Genomic DNA, 18,197 nt, shown 5'->3' on the forward strand with positions numbered 1-18,197 from the left:
AAGGAAAAGGTATGGGCAAAATATAAACACATGGGCAAACAGGGTGACAGTGTAGGGAGTTCTTTAATATTCTTCTTGCAAATTTTCTAAAAGCCTGAATTTCAGATTCAAAAAAGATGAATATTGACTATGACAAGGTATTAAAAGACATCGAGGAATTAACGTTATTTTTGGTGGTATGTGGTAAGGCTATTATGGGTTTTGGGTTTGTTTTTTGTTTTTTGTTTTTTTTAAGAGTCCTTACCTTTTCTAGATACGAGAGATACACTATATACTTAAGTTTTTATGCCAGGAATTTGCTTTAAAGTGTTCCAGAAGTATGGTCATATATAAAAGCCTTTCAACTAAAAGGTAAAGGATAAAAACAGCTCAAGATGTAAAGACGGAGCCCCACAGGGTTTGACGATGATGGACGGGGTCTCGTCTTCCAGAACTCCACGAGATGCTCTCTGCCTCCTAGTGAACCCGCACTCAGAACAAGAACTGCCACAGAGAATAATAAACATCACGGAACAAGGGAAATCAGCGAACGGAAGAAAGAAATGAAAAATAAACTCGGGGGATCCCTGGGTGGCGCAGCGGTTTGGCGCCTGCCTTTGGCCCAGGGCGCGATCCTGGAGACCCGGGATCGAATCCCACATCGGGCTCCCGGTGCATGGAGCCTGCTTCTCCCTCTGCCTATGTCTCTGCCTCTCTCTCTCTCTCTCTCTCTCTCTCTCTCTCTCTCTGTGACTATCATAAATAAATAAAAAAAAAGATCAAAAAAATATTAAAAAAAAAAAAAAAGAAAAATAAACTCGGGGATCCCTGGGTGGCTCCGCCGTTTAGCACCGCCTTCGGCCCAGGGCGCGACCCTGGAGACCCGGGATCGAGGCCGCGTCGGGCTCCCTGCGTGGGGCCTGCTGCTCCCTCGGCCTGGGTCTCTGCCTCTCTGTCTGGGTCTCTCGTGAATAACTAAATAAAATCTTAAAAAGAACAAGAAATTCAATCACACTCACAAAACGCACTAGGAGGAAAACTACGTTGAGTCCGCACACACACACACACACACACACACACACACACCCCCAAAGAAACGACCTTTATTCAAAACTCATTAGCGAACGCGGTCCCCAGAGCTCTTCCGCGGTTGCCACCCCAGGCAGCCTAAGAAACCGCCTCCGTCCCTCTGGGCTCAATTTACCCTGAAGAGGGTCAAACCGAAGTTTGTCCACGGCCACCTCGCGCGAGTCCCGGGGTCGTGCCCAGGGACCCACCCCCCACCCCAGCGGAACCCCCACCCTGCGGCGGAGCCTGGGGGGAGGGCGGCCTTCTCCCCCGCGGGGCCCGCGCCTCCTCAGCCCGAGGATGCGACGCGGGGGAGGCTGGGGGAGGCGAAGCGCGAGGGGAGGGCAGGGGCGGGGGGGGGACAGGACGGGGGCGGAGGGGGAGGCTGGGGAAGACGGAGCGCGAGGGCGGGGCGGCGGGGGCCCGCGGGGGCGAGGGGAGAGCGGGGGCGAGGCGGCGCGGCGGCCAGGGGGCGGGGCAGGGAAGGCCGAGCGCGAGGGGAGGACCGGGGGGGGGGGAAGGACGCGGGGGAAGGAGGGGAGAGGGGGGAGGGGGACACCGAGCGCGAGGGGAGAGCGGGGGCGAGGCGGCGCGGCAGGACCAGGGGGGCGGGGGGCAGGGAAGGCCGAGCGCGAGGGGAGAGCGGGGGGGGGGAGGACGCGGGGGAAGGACGCGGGGGAAGGAGGGGTGAGGGGGGAAGGGGCACCGAGCGCGAGGGGAGAGCGGGGGCGAGGCGGCGCGGCTGGACCAGGGGGGCGGGGGGCAGGGAAGGCCGAGCGCGAGGGGAGGACGGGGGGGGGGGGAAGGACGCGGGGGAAGGAGGGGTGAGGGGGGAAGGGGCACCGAGCGCGAGGGGAGGACGGGGGGCGGCGGGCGGGCAGCGACCCGGAGCCCGCGGAGGCCGGCGGCCGCACGGTGCGCGGGGGGGGCCGGGGCGGCGAGGGCCGGGCCTGGGGCAGTTACCTCCCGGGGCCCCGCCCGTCCGTCCGAGGCGGGGAAGGCGCGGCGAGCCCCAGGGCCACACGGGCAGCGCGGCGAGGAGGCGGGAGGGCGACGGCCGAGGCGCGGCCCGCAGCCCAGACGCGAGCCTGTGCCCGGGCGACGGCGGGGGCGGGGCGGGGCGGGGCGGGGCGGGCGGCTCGCGCTGCTCCTCCCTCCCGCGCTGCCTCCTCCTCGGCGCCCCGGCGCCGCGCGGTCCCGCCCCTCGTTCCCGGAGCCTCCGGCCCCCCCGGGCTCCGCGGCTCCCGCCGGGGTGCGCCCCTCCCGCGCGCGTGCAGACGCTCGCCCCCTGGGGGCTCGGGGGCCTGTGTAGTGGCCGGTATCGAACTCCCGGGGTGCCGCCTCCCTGGTTGGAGCCACCCCCCACCCCCCCCGGGACCTGTTCCGCGCTGTCCGCGGTGTGTGTTGGGGGGGCGGCTCCGTCCTCGCCGCGGGACGGACTGGTGTTGAGCGCGCAGTCCCGTCGCCTGCCTGCCGCTCTAGAGCTCTGGCCACCCTGGAAAGGCGTCTTTTCGGGAAGCTTGACTCCCGGTGCCGTAGGCGGTGCCTGCTCTGTTCCCTCCTCGCCCTCCTCTTCACGGCTTGATGTCCCGGGCTTGGTCCCGGGGATTTTGATTGGTCTTCTGCGATGTTTCTTTTTTTTTTTTTTTTTTTTTTTTTAAAGTTCTTTTTTTTTAATTTTTATTTATTTATGATAGTCACACAGAGAGAGAGAGAGAGAGAGAGAGAGAGGCAGAGACACAGGCAGAGGGAGAAGCAGGCTCCATGCACCGGGAGCCCGATGTGGGACTCGATCCCGGGTCTCCAGGATCGCGCCCTGGGCCAAAGGCAGGCGCCAAACCGCTGTGCCACCCAGGGATCCCTTCTGCGATGTTTCTTCATTGAGCATCTACTTTATTCTCCATTTACACCATAATGACATTCCTGAAGTTCTTACACGTTAACATTTGTGTACGTCTAGGTTTAGTCTTTAATATTAAAAACAAGGAGTCAGGAACACCTAGGTGGCTCAGTGGTTAAGCATCTGCTTTCGGCCCAGCGCGTGATCCTGGAGACCCAGGACCGAGTCCTGGGATCAAGTCCTGGGATCGAGTCCCACGTCGGGCTCCCTGCATGGAGCCTGCTCCTCTCCCTGCTTGTCTCTCTCATGAATAAATAAAATCTTCAAAGAAAAAATAAAAAACAATGAGTCAATATATACTTTAAAGTTATTGATTTAGTATTTCTCCGTCCTGGCTGCACATTAGAATTATTTGGAGAGCTATTTAAAAATATTGGCCCTTGGGATACACTACTGAAGATTCTGATTTGATTGATCCCAGATAGAACCCAGTTTCTCTTGTTTTTGAAAGTTCCCCAATTCAAGGGGCGCCTGGGTAGCTCAGTCCGTTAAGCATGGATTCTTGATTTCATCAGGTCAGGATCTCAGGGTGGTGAGACTAGCCCCAGGTCCAGCTGGCACTGGGAGTGCAGCCTGGGTGAGATTCTCTCCCTCTCCCTCTGTCCCTCCCCCTGCACGTGCTCTAGCTCTATTTCTCTCTCTCTCTCTAAAATAATGTCTTTAAAAGTTCCCAAGTCTATATTGGAATTAATTTTTTTAATAAAAAATAAAAAGAATCACACTTAAAAAATAAAATTTCGGGTAGCCCCGGTGGCCCAGCGTTTTGGCGCCGCCTTCAGCCCAAGGCCTGATCCTGGAGACTCGGGATCCAGTCCCACATTGGGCTCCCTGTGTGGAGCCTACTTCTCCCTCTGCCTGTGTCTCTGCCTCTCTCTCTCTCTCTCTCCGACCCCCCCCCCCGTGTGTCATGAGTAAATAAATAAAATCTTAAATAAATAAACAAATAAATAAATAAAATTTCCACAGGTGATTCAAATCTGAAGTCAAGGTAGAGCCTGATATTACCAAGTTGACATTCTTAATCATATATTAATTCACAGGCCTCCAGCATCATGAACATTGCATATTGGATATTGGCCTCATTTGAATCTTTGTCAAATAGATGACAATAGTAACTCATTATCTTACTATGCATTTTTTATTTCTAGTGAGATTGAACATTTTTCAAATATTTACTATCCATTTGTAATTTTCTTTTTTTTTTCTTTAAGGTTTTATTTATTTATTCATAAGAGACACAGAAAGAAAGAGGCAGAGACACAGGCAGAGGGAGAAGCAGGCTCCACGCAGGGAGCCGGACATGGGATTCCATCCCTGGTCTCCAGGATCCCGCCCTGGGCTGAAGGCAGCACTAAACTGCTGGGCCACCCAGGATGCCCTGTAATTTTCCTTTTATGAATTCTCTTTATATTCTCTGACCATTTGTCCAATGGCATTGTTCAGGTTTTTATTATTGTAAATAATTATGAGAATTAAGTTATTATTCTGCCAAATAGAGCAAATCTATCATTTACCTTTTAATTTTGTTGATGTAAGTTGTACGAAAATACGGAATAACAGTCTATTTTTATAAGATTTTCATTATTCTTATCTTCATTTAAATAAAATGTCAGCTGATGTCACTATATATTTTTTTAAAGATTTACTTATTTTAGAGACAGAGCTCACTGGCCCATTTACCCACAACTTGGGGGAGGAGCAGAGAGACAGAATATTTAAGCAGACTCCCCACTGAGCCCAGAGCCAGAAGCATCCTGACCTTACGACCCTGAAATCATGACCTGAGCCAAAATCAAAAGTTGGATGCTGGGCAGCCCCGGTGGTGCAGTGGTTTGGCGCCGCCTGCAGCCCAGGGCGTGATCCTGGAGACCCTGGATCAAGTCCCACGTCGGGCTCCCTGCATGGAGCCTGCTTGTGTCTCTGCCTCTCTCTCTCTGCATCTCTATGAATGAATGAATAAAAATCTTTAAAAAAAGAAAAAAAAAGATTTGGATGCTTAACTGAGCCACCCAGATGCCCCTAAGGCTTTATTTATTTATTTTTTGAGCAGTTTAAGGTTCACAACAAAACTGAGAGGCAGATATAGAGGTCCCACATATAGTCCCTTGCTCCCACAAAAGCATAGCCTCTCACCCATTATCAATATTCTGCACCACAGTGGTACATTTGTTATAATTAATGAACTTCTGTTGACACATCATCATCACTCAGAGTCTATAGTTTAATTAGGGTTTACTCTTGGTGTTATACATTATGTGGGTTTGGATCTTTAATTTATTACTAATTATCCATATATGACAATTTTGTGTAGGGACTTTGAGCGTTTGGGGGTAACTGTGTGTCAATATTCAATATTAAGACATCCCTCTTAAAACTTTCTTGGCTCTATTTGATGGATACATCTATATAGAACTAGCTCTTCCCTCTCTGATCCACGTATCTTTTTCTAACACCAAATGAATATTAACACAAAATAGGAGAAATATTTTTCTTGTCTGAGATCCATCTAAGTCCTATAACTTCATTTCGGTCAGAGTAGAATATATTCTGTAACAAATACTCCCTAAATCTCAGTGGCTTAATGCAACTGAACCCCTTTTTTTGAATAAAGCTTGATCCATACTGCACACCAATATATATTCCAGGGGTATCAATATTTAAATTTTAAAAATGAAATCATAAAAAAAAATATATTGTTGAGGGACACCTGGGTGGCTCAATTGGTTAAGTGTCTGTTTGTTTTGGCTAATGTCTGATTTCATGGGTTGTGAGATCCAGCCCCGTGAAGGACTCCATGCTCCAGGGGAGTCTACTTGAGATTCTCTCCCTCTGCTCCTCCTTCTATTCATTTGCCCCCACTCTTAAAAAAATAAATTTTTAAGAAATACATATTTTTGAATATTTTTTTTATTTCAGAGTATGGAATGTCTTTCAAAGCAGCATATAAACAATTAGTGTTCTTACCATCTAAGATGAGAATTTATTTCTAGAGGACAGCCTCGTTATTTAGGAAAATGCTTTGAGATGCCTGTGAAATTTGCTACTGCCCACCAATGTTCATGTCCAATGTTCATGTCACTTCATCTTCCTCAGCACACAAAAACCACATGTCTGGACCCCTTTGTATTTAGATGCAGCCATTGGCTATTTCTTGCCAATCAGATATGGCCGTGTTAGTGATGCGTGTTATTTTGAGACCAAGGCAGTTCAGGGAATGTGTGCCTTTTCCAAACTCTTTCTTTTGACCTCTGCAATGAAGAAGGTGGAAACACAAGATGGAAGTGTTAGGCAGGAAGCTAGGCATGAGTGACAGGAGGAGGGACCTTAGATGTCCAGACAAAGCACAGAAGACCACCCAGGGACCATCCCATTCCACCCAGTTAGTAGTGGGTAAGTGGTTATAACATATAACATCCTGGCTGAAGAAGAGATACGTTTATTGTGCCAGTTGCACTTATGCAGAAAGTCACCCCTTGTTCTCATTTGACCTCTGTCTTGAGAATAGAAAGAATGCTGCAGTTTCCTACCCCCTGCAGGGATTTTGAATACATTTTTGGAAAGGACATGCCTAGTTGGCTAATTATTATATAATCCAGGCCTGTCACTCAAATGTTGCCATTCGAGGACCCACTCTAAAGAAAAATTTGTATAAACCCCACACCCTGGAGTTTGCAAGGCCTTTTCTCTCTTGAGTGGGCCCACTCCTCCCAAAGAGTAAAACTTTGCCTTACTTTCTTTTTTCTTTTTTTCTTTTTTTTTAGATTTTATTTATTTATTCATGAGAGACAGAGAGAGGCAGAGACATAGGCAGAGGGAGAAGCAGGCTCCAGGCAAGAAGCCCAATGTGGGACTTGATCCCGAGGCTTCTTTCCTTTTCAATCTAACTCTCAGTAACAGAAAAATTCAGGGTTCCTGAACAACTGAACATAGCTGTGTCTCTGCCTCTCCCAAACATAGCTGCGTCTCTGCCTCTCCCATAGCTAAATGTTTGCGTTAAATCACAGGCCAGGTTTTTCAAGGCATTTTGGCTTGTTACCTGTCTCTTTAAAAAAAAAAAAAAAGGTAATGCAGTGCCTGGGTGACTCAGTCAGTTAAGCCACCCGCTCTTGATTTCAGCCCAGGTCATAATCTCAGGGTCTTAAGATCAAACCCAGGGCAGGGCTCCATGCTGGGCTTGAAGCCTGCTTGGGATTCTCTCTCTCCTCCCTCTGCCCTCCCCCCATGCTTGCTCTCTCTCAAAATAAACAAATAAATAAAATGTATGGAAATGATTACAATTTGCTAAGCCAAAAAATTATTGAATGCCTATTATGCATCAGACACAATGGTAAGTATAAAGAGGGGAAGACAATGTAGTCCTATTCAAAAGAGATTCATGGACACATGAATAAAGGGTTGCCTCCCTTTAACCTACAATCATGAATAAGAGTTCAATGGAGAATACCAATTCTTTTTTTTTTAAGATTTTATTTTATTTTAGAGAGAGTGTATGCATGTGTTCAGGGGCAGGGGTAGAGGCAGAGGAAGAGGGAGAGAATCCCAAGCCAACTCTGTGCTCAGCCCCAATGTAGGGCTCGATCTCACAACCCTGAGATCATGACGTGAACCAAAACCAAGAGTCAGACACTTAACCAACTGAGCCACCCAGGTGCCCCCTGAGAATACCAATTCTTATGACAATGTCAAAGGAGTGGAAGAAAACCAAAAGACTAGTGTCATGAAACCCTAGGATGGAGTAGCCAACCAAGTGAAAATCCAAGTAAGATCAAATAAAAATAAGCCTAAGAATTCTCACTGCAGGGCACCTGTGTGGCTAGGTGGTTGAGCTTCAGATTGTGATCCCTAGGTCCTAGGATCAAGTCTCACCTCAAGCTCCTGGTGGGGAGCCTGCTTCACCCTCTGCCTATGTCTCTGCCTCTCTCTCTCTCTGTTTCTCTCATGAATAAGTAAAAATATTTTTTTTAAAAAAAAGAATTCTCGGGCAGCCCGGGTGGCTCAGAGGTTTAGCGCCGCCTTCAGCCCAGGGCCTGATCCTGGAGACCTGGGATCGAGTCCCACGTCGGGCTCCCTGTGTGGAGCTGCTTCTCCCTCTGCTTGTGTCTCTACCTCTCTCTCTGTGTGTGTCTCTCATGAATAAATAAATAAAATCTTTAAAAAAAAAAATTCTGGCTCTCTGCTCCTCCCCGTTCGACAGACAGCCACGTCTTCTGGTGCAGGGCCAGCCGTGTCCCCGAGACACGATGGTGAAGGTCGGAGTGAACGGATTTGGCCGTATTGGGTGCCTGGTCACCAGGGCCGCTTTTAACTCTGGCAAAGTGGATATCGTTGCCATCAATGACCCCTTCGTTGATCTCAACTACATGGTGTACATGCTCCAGTATGATTCTACCCACGGCAAATTCCACGGCACAGTCAAGGCTGAGAATGGGAAACTTGTCATCAACAGAAAGTCCATCTCCATCTTCCAGGAGCAAGATCCCACCAACATCAAATGGGGTGATGCTGGTGCTGAGTATGTTGTGGAGTCCACTGGGGTCTTCACCACCATGGAGAAGGCTGGGGCTCACTTGAAGGGCGGGGCCAAGAGGGTCATCATCTCTGCTCCTTCTGCTGATGCCCCCATGTTTGTGATGGGCGTGAACCACGAGAAGTATGACAACTCTCTCAAGATTGTCAGCAATGCCTCCTGCACCACCAACTGCTTGGCTCCTCTAGCCAAAGTCATCCATGACCACTTCGGCATCGTGGAGGGCCTCATGACCACCATCCATGCCATCACTGCCACCCAGAAGACCGTGGACGGTCCCTCTGGGAAGCTGTGGCATGACGGCCGAGGGGCTGCCCAGAACATCATCCCTGCTTCCACTGGCGCCGCCAAGGCTGTGGGCAAGGTCATCCCTGAGCTGAACGGGAAGCTCACTGGCATGGCCTTCCGTGTCCCCACCCCCAATGTGTCAGTTGTGGATCTGACCTGCCGCCTGGAGAAAACTGCCAAATATGATGACATCAAGAAGGTAGTGAAAAAGGCATCGGAGGGCCCCCTCAAGGGGGCTGGGCTACACTGAAGACCAGGTTGTCTCCTGTGACTTCAACAGTGACACCCACTCTTCCACCTTCGACGCCGGGGCTGGCATTGCCCTCAATGACCATTTTGTCAAGCTCATTTCCTGGTATGACAATGAATTCGGCTACAGCAACCGGGTGGTGGACCTCATGGTCCACATGGCCTCCAAGGAGTAAGAGCCTCCTGGACCACCAGCCCCAGCAAGAACAAGAGGAAGAGAGAGGCCCTCAGCTGCTGGAGAGTCCCTGCCCCAACTTAATCCCCCAACACACTGAGAATCTCCTGACCTCCAATTTACATCCTAGACCCCGAGGAAGGGGAGGGGCTTGGGGAGCCCTACCTTGTCATGTACCATCAATAAAGTATACTGTACCCAGCCAAAAAATAAAAATAAAAATAAAAATAAAAATAAAAATAAAAAATTCTCACAGCAGCAGTTTTGATGTCTTGAAGTTAATAGTGCCAGATGTATAACTGAAATCCTTTAGGTAGCAGATAATAAAATCAAATCTAATTAGTTTAAGCAAGAGAGAATTTATTGTAGATTCTGGTGTATCCCACAGAATGTAAGGAATGGTCCTTGGAGGAACTGAAACCAGACAGATCATGGGCATTCTCTATAGAGCAGTGCTCTCCAGTAGAAATTTCTGTAATGGTGAAAAGGTTCTTTTTTTTTTAAGATTTTATTTATTTATTCATGAGAGACAGAGAGGCAGAGGGAGAAGGAGGCTCCACGCAGGGAGACCAACATGGGACTCGATCCTGGGACTCCAGGATCACTCCCTGGACGAAGGCAGGTGCTAAACCACTGAGCCACCCAGGGATCCCCTGGATTGCCTTTGTATTGTGGCTTTTGGCACAATGTCATATTCAGACATCAATGTTTAGAATTTGATATTTAACAAGAAATTGAGAGAACCCCTTTCTCTGTGAATAAAGCTGAACTGTTTAGGCAGCTGTCTTGTTAAAGAATCAAATAATATTCTACTTGGGAGCCTTGAAGCTGAAAATGAAAACTTTGTTTTCGGTGGTATCTATCTTCTATCTGAAGAAGTGAATGTCACTGATTCAATGAATGGATAGTGTGGTAGCTTTGAACTCTGTTGACTTGGCTACGCTGAATCTGCTCCCAATATGCCTCTAGCCAGAGTAGACCACAAGGAAGAATCTTATGGGAGATTTCCAGGGCAGAAGCAAAGCAGGTGTCTTATAGCGTGACCTGTATGTGGTCACTTATCTCTGACGTTGCAGCTGCTTTAACTTCCCTTGGATCCTCTTGCAATGTCTCCCAACTCCTGGGCCAGGTGGAAGTATTTAGTTCCACGGAGGCCTCAGTTTCTGCAGGACACGAGGTACCACCAAGGTCAGAAGCAACAAGACTGACATGGGTTTTGGTCCTGAGCTCCAGCTCCACCTGTCCTTGCTGTCTTCTACTTTGCAGTCACCTTCCCTTGCTGCCTGACTGCTCTATGGACTTCAAGCTCCAGCATCTGATGCACAGAAACAGCCTTACAGAGACTGCTTAAACTAGTTCCTTGATTGCATAATGTCAAATTCCTGTAAAAATACATACCACAAACACAGTTCTTCTTTCTCAGAACCGTGACTTATATGTAAGGCAACAATTTTTTTTTTTAAGATTCTTTAAATTTATTTTTTCATGAGAGACACAGAGAGAGAGAGAGGCAGAGACATAGGCAGAGGGAGAACAGGATCCTTGAGGGGATCCTGATGCGGGACTTGATCCTAGGACCCCACAATCACACCCTGAGCTGAAGGCAGACACTCAACCGCTGAGCCACCTAGGTGTCCCTAAGGCAGCAAATTTCAATGACTATAAAGTTACTTCCCAAAATATTCTTTAAAAGTATCATTTCCGTGGGGCGCCTGGGTGGCTCAGCTGGTTGAGCATCTGCCTTTGGCTCAGGTCATGATCCCCTATTAGGCTCCCTGCTCCATGGGGAGTCTGCTTCTCTCTCTCCCTCTGTTCCTCCCACTGGCTTGTTCTTGCTTTCTCAAATAAATAAATAAAATATTTTTTTAAAAAAGTGTCGGGATGCCTGGGTGGCTCAGTGGTTGAGTGCCTGCCTTCGGCACAGGGTGTGATCCTGGAGACCCGGGATCGAGTCCCACATCGGGCTCCCTGATTCGAGCCTGCTTCTCCTTCTGCCTGTGTTGTGTCTCTGCCTCTATCATGAATAAATAAATAAAATCTTTAAAAAAAAGTGTCATTCCTGTTATGGTAGCAAAAAGCTACAGATATCTTAGAGCTTACACGATGATACCGCATCCTGAAAAAAAGACTAAGGTGGATCTTAGCAACCATATTAATAGTACATAACCTGTCCTCCCACATTGCCCTACCTCAGCTAACTAACTGAGCCAGGTAGGACTTAGGACAGTGGTATGTTGGTAAACATTTAAAACCTGCTTTAGGGGGTTGGGGAGAAGCCATGATTTACATAGCATTGGCCAATTTCTGTAGGGATTTTCTTTTCACCATTATTGATTTTGAGTTAAAGCCTGATGTCATCTGGCTCATGAATTTCCTGAAAATGTAAGTCAGCTCTCCAAAACCAGAACCAGCAGCTTCAGCATACCACTGACTTAGTCATCCTGAGTGGGAATCTCTTTTGATAGATTTATCAGAAGGAAGCTGTTTCTTTCCCGTAAGTCCACCTCCCCTCATATCTCATTAATCTAAATGGACTCACAAGCCCTGAATATAATGTTTCAGATTTCATGATACACAAACAGTGTGAGGATGGGTGAGTTATCCAGATTGGCTTTTATCAGTGAGGACCCTACTCTGGTCTATATTGGGGAAGGACAGGTAGTTTAATAAAATTGGGTTCTTGTTAGGAAAATGGAAAAAAAATGGAGAGATTTTAAAATTCATTATATAAGTACCCTAATGATTAGATACCCCAAGTCAGGTTGCTATCAGGATGCTGAAGAACAAATCATAAACAAAAAATATCAGCTACACCAAGTACCATAGTTCATACTTTCTAAGATGTACTTCCCATTTTACCATCTTAAACTAGGATGAGTTTTATTTATTTTTGTTTTTTTTTTTAAGATTTACTTATTTATTCATGATAGACATAGAGAGAGAGAGAGGGAGGCACAGACACAGGCAGAGGGAGGCCCCGATGCAGGACTTGATCCCAGGACCGGGATCATGCCCTGAGCCAAAGGCAGATGCTCAACCCCTGAGCCACCCAGGCATCCCAAGAGTTTGGGATTTTACTTTGTGTGCAAGCTAACAAATTTTTACTTGTTACTATTACCATAAAGAATGGCAAAAGCCATGAGAATTTTTGAGGTTACAGACTATTTCTCAAGGCAAAAGCAGTAGGTGGAGTGTCAGTACAATGTCCACGAGGTTCTCCATACCTCCCAATTACCACAAGGCAATACAAGTGGTTAGAAGGCTGAAGGGGGTTGTGTCATAGGAGAATTGTTTAGCTGGGAGATTTCCCACTTTTATAGTGAGTGAGCTGGTAGACCAACTCATTACCTCAGCAAACACAGCCCTCAGAAATGGCCTGGGAAAGAGCAATCAGGGCTGTGCATTCTGGGCATGACCTGCAAGGGTGTGGATGTGCAGGGTTATGATGGATTACCTAGCCCATAAAATTGTATTGAAAAACACAGATAGGGATCCCTGGGTGGCGCAGCGGTTTGGCGCCTGCCTTTGGCCCAGGGCGCGATCCTGGAGACCCGGGATCGAATCCCACGTCGGGCTCCTGGTGCATGGAGCCTGCTTCTCCCTCTGCCTATGTCTCTGCCTCTCTTTCTCTCTCTCTGTGACTATCATAAATAAATAAAAATTAAAAAAATATTGAAAAACACAGATAACATTATCTGACTCCAAAAATAATTCCAAAGATTGGTCTGCCAATATAAAATCATTTTATCCAATCATTTTAGCCGATTTATTGAGCTGTTTTCTTTTTTATGAATGGCAGATATGCAGTTGTTCCAATAATGAGAGAGCCATACTGTATAGTAATGTAATTTTTGAAAGCAAAGTTATAAAACTGTAAGAAAATTAACACATTATTAATTTTGTATTAAGTATCACTCACCTATGGGACACTTGGGTGGCTCATCTGTTGAGCGTCTGTCTGTCTGTCTGTCTTTGACTTGGGGCATGATACAGGAGTCCTGGGATCGAGTCCCGCATCGGGCTCCCCACAGGGAGCCTGCTTCTCCCTCTGCCTGTGTCTCTGCCTCTCTCTGTGTCTTTCATGAATAAATAAATAAAATCTTAAAAAAAAAATATCACTAACCTAATGCCTATGTAGAGAAAGGCTATCCATTTCTGTAAACATCTTGTACATGATGTTCTACAGATTAATACTTAGGTGGTAAGACAATAATGATATAAAACATCTCACATGGTTCTTACTGTGCAGTTATTAGATTTTCACAGGAACGGATACCTGGGTGGTTCAGCGGTTGGGGACCTGCCTTCAGCTCAGGTCGTGATCCCAGGATCCAGGAATGAGTCCCGCATTGGGCTCCTTGTGAGGAGCCTGCTTCTCCCTCTGCCTGTGTCTCTGCCTCTCCCTCTCTCTCTCTGTGTCTCATTAATAAATAAATAATTTAAAAAAATAAGTGCTATTCACTAAGTAGAAGAGGATCATCATAAAGGTCTTCATCCTTTTTTTTTTTAAAACACTTTATTTATTCGTGAGAGACACACACACAGAGAGGGGCAGAGACACAGGCAGAGGGAGAAGCAGGCTCCATGCAGGGAGCACGACGTGGGACTTGATCCCCAGTCCCCAGCATCACACCCTGAGCTACAGGCGGTGCCAAACCGCTGCGCCACCGGGGCTGCCCAAGGTCTTTATCCTTATTGTCTTCATGTTGAGTTGAGTAGGCTGAGGAGGAGGAAGAGGAGGGGCCAGGCTTGCACAGAGACACAGGGATGGCAAAGGTAGAAAGGCGGAAGAGTTGGGAGAGGAAGCCCGGGGGGTGCAGACACATGCTGTGTAACTTTATGGAAATACACTGTGATTTCTGTCTGACTTCCTGCTCTTTCATTTTTCTCAAAATATTTCTATGTGGTACTACTTCCACGGTTCGCTTTAGTTTCAGTGCCCATATCACAGAAGGGTCCATGTCATAAAGGAAGTCAAAAGCACTCTTGAATAATCAGAACCCTTCTGCCTGCTTGTCTAATGTCAGGTTGTTTTCTGGCACTGCTTCTTCTGTCTTCTCCATCATCTGGCATTTGTTTGGAAGCATTCAACTTTATTGTTTTCTGTTAATTCCTTTGGTGGTGATATCTACTAGCTCTTGAATTTCTCCAGGATCCATATTTTTTTTTTTTTTTTTTTTTTACTTATGATAGTCACAGAGAGAGAGAGAGAGGCAGAGACATAGGCAGAGGGAGAGGGAGAAGCAGGCTCCATGCACCGGGAGCCCGATGCGGGATTCGATCCCGGGTCTCCAGGATCGCGCCCCGGGCCAAAGACAGGCGCCAAACCGCTGCGCCACCCAGGGATCCCCCATATCTTTTTTTAAAAAAAATATTTTATTTAAATTCAATTTGCCAACATATAACACTCAGTGCTCATCCCATCAAGTGCTCTTCTTAGTGCCTGTCACCCAGTTACACCATCCCCCACCTTCCTTCCCCTTCTGCAACCCTTTGTTTGTTTCCCAGAGTTAGAAGTCTCTCATGGCTTGTCTTCCTCTCTAATTTCCCCCCACTCAATTTCCCTCCTTTCCCTTATAGTCCCTTTCACTATTTCTTATATTCCACGTGAGTGAAAAAATATGGAACACTTCACGAATTTGCACGTCATCCTTGTGCAGGGGCCATACTAATCTTCTCTGTATCATTCCAATTTTAGTATATTTGCTGCCGAAGTGAGCACTCCAGGATCCATATCTTGAAACCTTTTACCCCTACCTTTTTTCTTTTTTTGCCATAATTGATGTGTTTCATGATTTTCTTGGTTTTGTTGTAAATCCTGTGAAGTCAGGCACAATATTTGGACACAGTTTTCTCCAGCAGGAATTTATTGTTTCAGGCTTGATGGCTTTCACTGCTTTTTCTGTAAAACAGCAATAACATATTCAATAGTGTGATCCTCCCAGACTCCAAAGAATCTCTATTGGAATTCTCTTCCATAGCATTGACAGTTCTTCCCATAGAATACCATGTGTAATGAGTCTTAGGGGTCCTTATGACACCCTGATCTAGAGGCTGAATTGAAGATGTGTTTAGGGACAAATAGACCACTTCGATGTCTTCTCTATTGAACACAAAGTTCTAGGTTGTCAGGGACATTGTCCAATATCAAAAGAACTTTAAATGGCAGTCCCTTATTAGCAAAGTACTTCCTGACATCAGGGATGAAGCATCAATGGAACCAATATAGGAAAAGGGTTTTCGTTGTCCAGACTCTCTTGTTATACAATAAAAATGCAGCTAGTGTTTATCTTTTCCCTTCCAGGCTCCGGAATTAGCAATTTTATAGCGAAGGGCAGCCTGGTCATAAACCTGATTGCATTTGCACAGAACAGTAAATTTAGCCTATCTTTCCTATCTTAAATACTGGTATTCTCTTCTCTTCCTAATAAATGTCCTTTGTGGCATCCCCCCCCACCCCCACCAGAATAAAGAACTTTTGTCTGCATCAAACACCTGTTCAGGCAGGTATCCTTTCTCCTCAGTAATTTTTTTAAAAAGAATTTATTTATTTATTCATGAGAGACAGAGAGAGAGAGAGAGAGAGAGAGAGAGGAGAGAGGCAGAGACACAGGCAGAGAGAGAAGCAGGCTCCCTGCAAGGAGCCCAATGTGGGACTTGATCCCGGGACTCCAGTATCACGCCCTGGGCCCAAGGAAGGCACCCAAACCCTGAGCCACCCAGGTGTCCCACTCCTCAATAACTTTTTTCTTAAAGATTTATTTATGATAGACAGACAGAGAGAGAGAGAGAGAGGCGCAGAGACACAGAAGGAGGGAGAAGCAGGCTCCATGCCGGAGCCCTACGTGGGACTCCATCCCGGGACTCCAGGATCGCGCCCTGGGCCAAAGGCAGGCACCAAACCGCTGAGCCACCCAGGGATCCCCATCACTCCTCAATAATTTTAATGGCATCTGAGAACTTATCAGCTGCCTCTTGGTTGGCAGAAGCCGCTTCTCCTATTATCTTGATTTTTTAAAGTTTTTATTTAAGCAATTTCTACATCCAATGTGGGAATTGAACTCACAACACCAAGATCAAGTCAGTTGCTCTTCTGACTAAGCCAGCCAGGCGCACCTATCTTGATATTTTTTAAGCCAAACCACTCTTGAAATTTATCAAACCTTTTGTTGGCATTAAATTCTCCAGCTTTAGATTCTTCACATTCTTTTTGCTCTAAGTTGCCACATAATGACTTCACTTTTTCTTGAATCATAGGAGTCTACAGGTATGACTTTTTTTTTTTTTTTTTTTAAGATTTTCATTCATTTGAGAGAGGTAGCGCAAGCTGGGGTGGGAGGCAGAGGGAGAGGGAAAAGCAGACTCTCCACTCTGAGCAGGGAGTCCGACGCAGGGCTTGATCCCAGGACCCTGAGATCATAACCTGAGCTGAAGGCAGGTGTCTAACTGACCGAGTACCCAGGTGCCCCTAAATATGCCTTCCCTATAGGAATCCTGCATGCACATAAAGGGTGCATCTTCAAGAAAAAAAACGTATTTTGTGAAAAGTGAAAGGTTTTAATACCTGCTGGTGAAGCTACAGTGTCAGCTTCATGACTTTTCTTTTTTTACAATGGTCCTTACATTGGATTAATTTATCTTGAAATGTTGGTAACCACAGTTGCAGACCTCACACCAAGCAATTCAACTTTTTCTTGTAATGTCATGAATTTGCTTTTTGAGAACTCTTTTAGCATCACTAGTGGCACTTTGGATTGTTGTTATCCGAGGTTTATGAAATAGCACTAAATGTGAAAAATGCACAAGAACCACAAGAGAGCTCTTTTTACTGCATTATACAATTTACCGGAGAGACAATTGCTTACATGATTAGCATCACTTGGCATTTTAAGCAGATATTTGCAACATTTGAGCTGCAATAGAAACAGGAGGCAAAGGGTGTCTGGACAGCTCAGTCAATTGAACATCTGTCTTCGACTCAGGTCCTGATCCCAGAGTCCTGGGATCATGCCCGGCATCTAGCTCCCTGCTCAGTGGGAGTCTGCTTCCCTCTCCCTCTGCTCCTCCCTCCTCTGTCTCAAATAAATAAAACCTAAAATGAAAAAGCAGGTGAACTACTAAATTATTACAGTAATATACTATGTACTGCAGTTAATTTTATGCAGTTATGATTCAATATTGGATTTTTATGTTTACATCTCAACTACAAATGGTGTCATGTATGATCTGTGTATGTATACGTTTTGATAAATGTTAACCTTTTTTTCTTTAAAGTCTATTTTTTAGTAATCTCTCCACCCAACGTAGGACTCAAACTCACAACCTGAAGATCAATAGTTGCACAGTCTTCCGACTGAGCCAGCCAGGCACCCTTATTTTATGGTTCTTGAAATGCAATTGATTTTGTAGGTTGACCTTGTATCCTGTGATTTTGCTTCTCAGTCCTAGTAGCTTTTCCTATTTAGCAGTGCTATTTTCTGTATATTATATAGGGTTTTCTATATAGGTAATTGTCTATGGATAATCTCATATTTACTTCTGCTTTTCTAATTTATGTCTTAAATTTCTTTTGCTTGCCAAATCACCATGATCAGGACCTCAAACACAAGGTTGAAAAGAAATATACAGGGATCCCTGGGTGGCGCAGTGGTTTAGTGCCTGCCTTTGGCCCGGGGTGTGATCCTGGAGATCCAGGATTGAATCCCACGTCGGGCTCCTGGTGTATGGAGCCTGCTTCTCCCTCTGCCTGTGTCTCTGCCTCTCTCTCTCACTGTGTGTCTATCATAAAAAATTAAAAAAAAAGGAATATACATATTTTGTTCCCAATCTTGCAGAAAGTGTTGTCTCCTACCATTAGGTGTGTTCTTAGCTGTACATTTTTTATAGTTGTCTTTTATCAGGCTGAGGAGCTCCCTTCTACTTATTTGCTTAGAATTTGATTATGATGTGCTTTGGTGTGATTTTGCATCTGTCCTGCTCTAGGTTCGTATTTCTTGGACCTATGGGTTTAT

At 46.3% G+C, this 18,197-nt stretch overlaps 1 protein-coding gene, 1 non-coding gene and 1 pseudogene across 9 annotated transcripts in view; 1 reads left to right on the forward strand and 2 right to left on the reverse strand.

The window, feature by feature from the left end:
- The window catches only part of CPLANE1 (ciliogenesis and planar polarity effector complex subunit 1), a 141,283-nt gene extending 138,629 nt beyond the window's left edge, over positions 1 to 2,654 (reverse strand). For 7 of the 8 annotated variants that reach the window (XR_008664356.1, XM_055324967.1, XM_055324965.1 and 4 more), the window contains exon 1: positions 2,011 to 2,139. The gene's annotated coding sequence lies outside the window, so the exon portion shown is untranslated. Of the gene's footprint in view, positions 1 to 2,010; positions 2,140 to 2,425 lie in introns of those variants that run through there. The other variant, XM_055324960.1, reaches the window with a different exon arrangement.
- Positions 2,655 to 8,160: 5,506 nt separating this feature from the next.
- LOC129509664 (glyceraldehyde-3-phosphate dehydrogenase-like) lies at positions 8,161 to 9,387 on the forward strand (annotated as a pseudogene).
- Positions 9,388 to 14,801: 5,414 nt separating this feature from the next.
- LOC129510055 (U6 spliceosomal RNA) lies at positions 14,802 to 14,908 on the reverse strand. Its single transcript, XR_008664497.1, has one exon. It is a non-coding gene; the product is annotated as a U6 spliceosomal RNA (small nuclear RNA).
- Positions 14,909 to 18,197: the final 3,289 nt, after the last annotated feature.

This window comes from Nyctereutes procyonoides, unplaced genomic scaffold (assembly GCF_905146905.1).
Source record: "Nyctereutes procyonoides isolate TBG_1078 unplaced genomic scaffold, NYPRO_anot_genome, whole genome shotgun sequence".
Classification (NCBI taxonomy): Eukaryota; Metazoa; Chordata; class Mammalia; order Carnivora; family Canidae; genus Nyctereutes; species Nyctereutes procyonoides.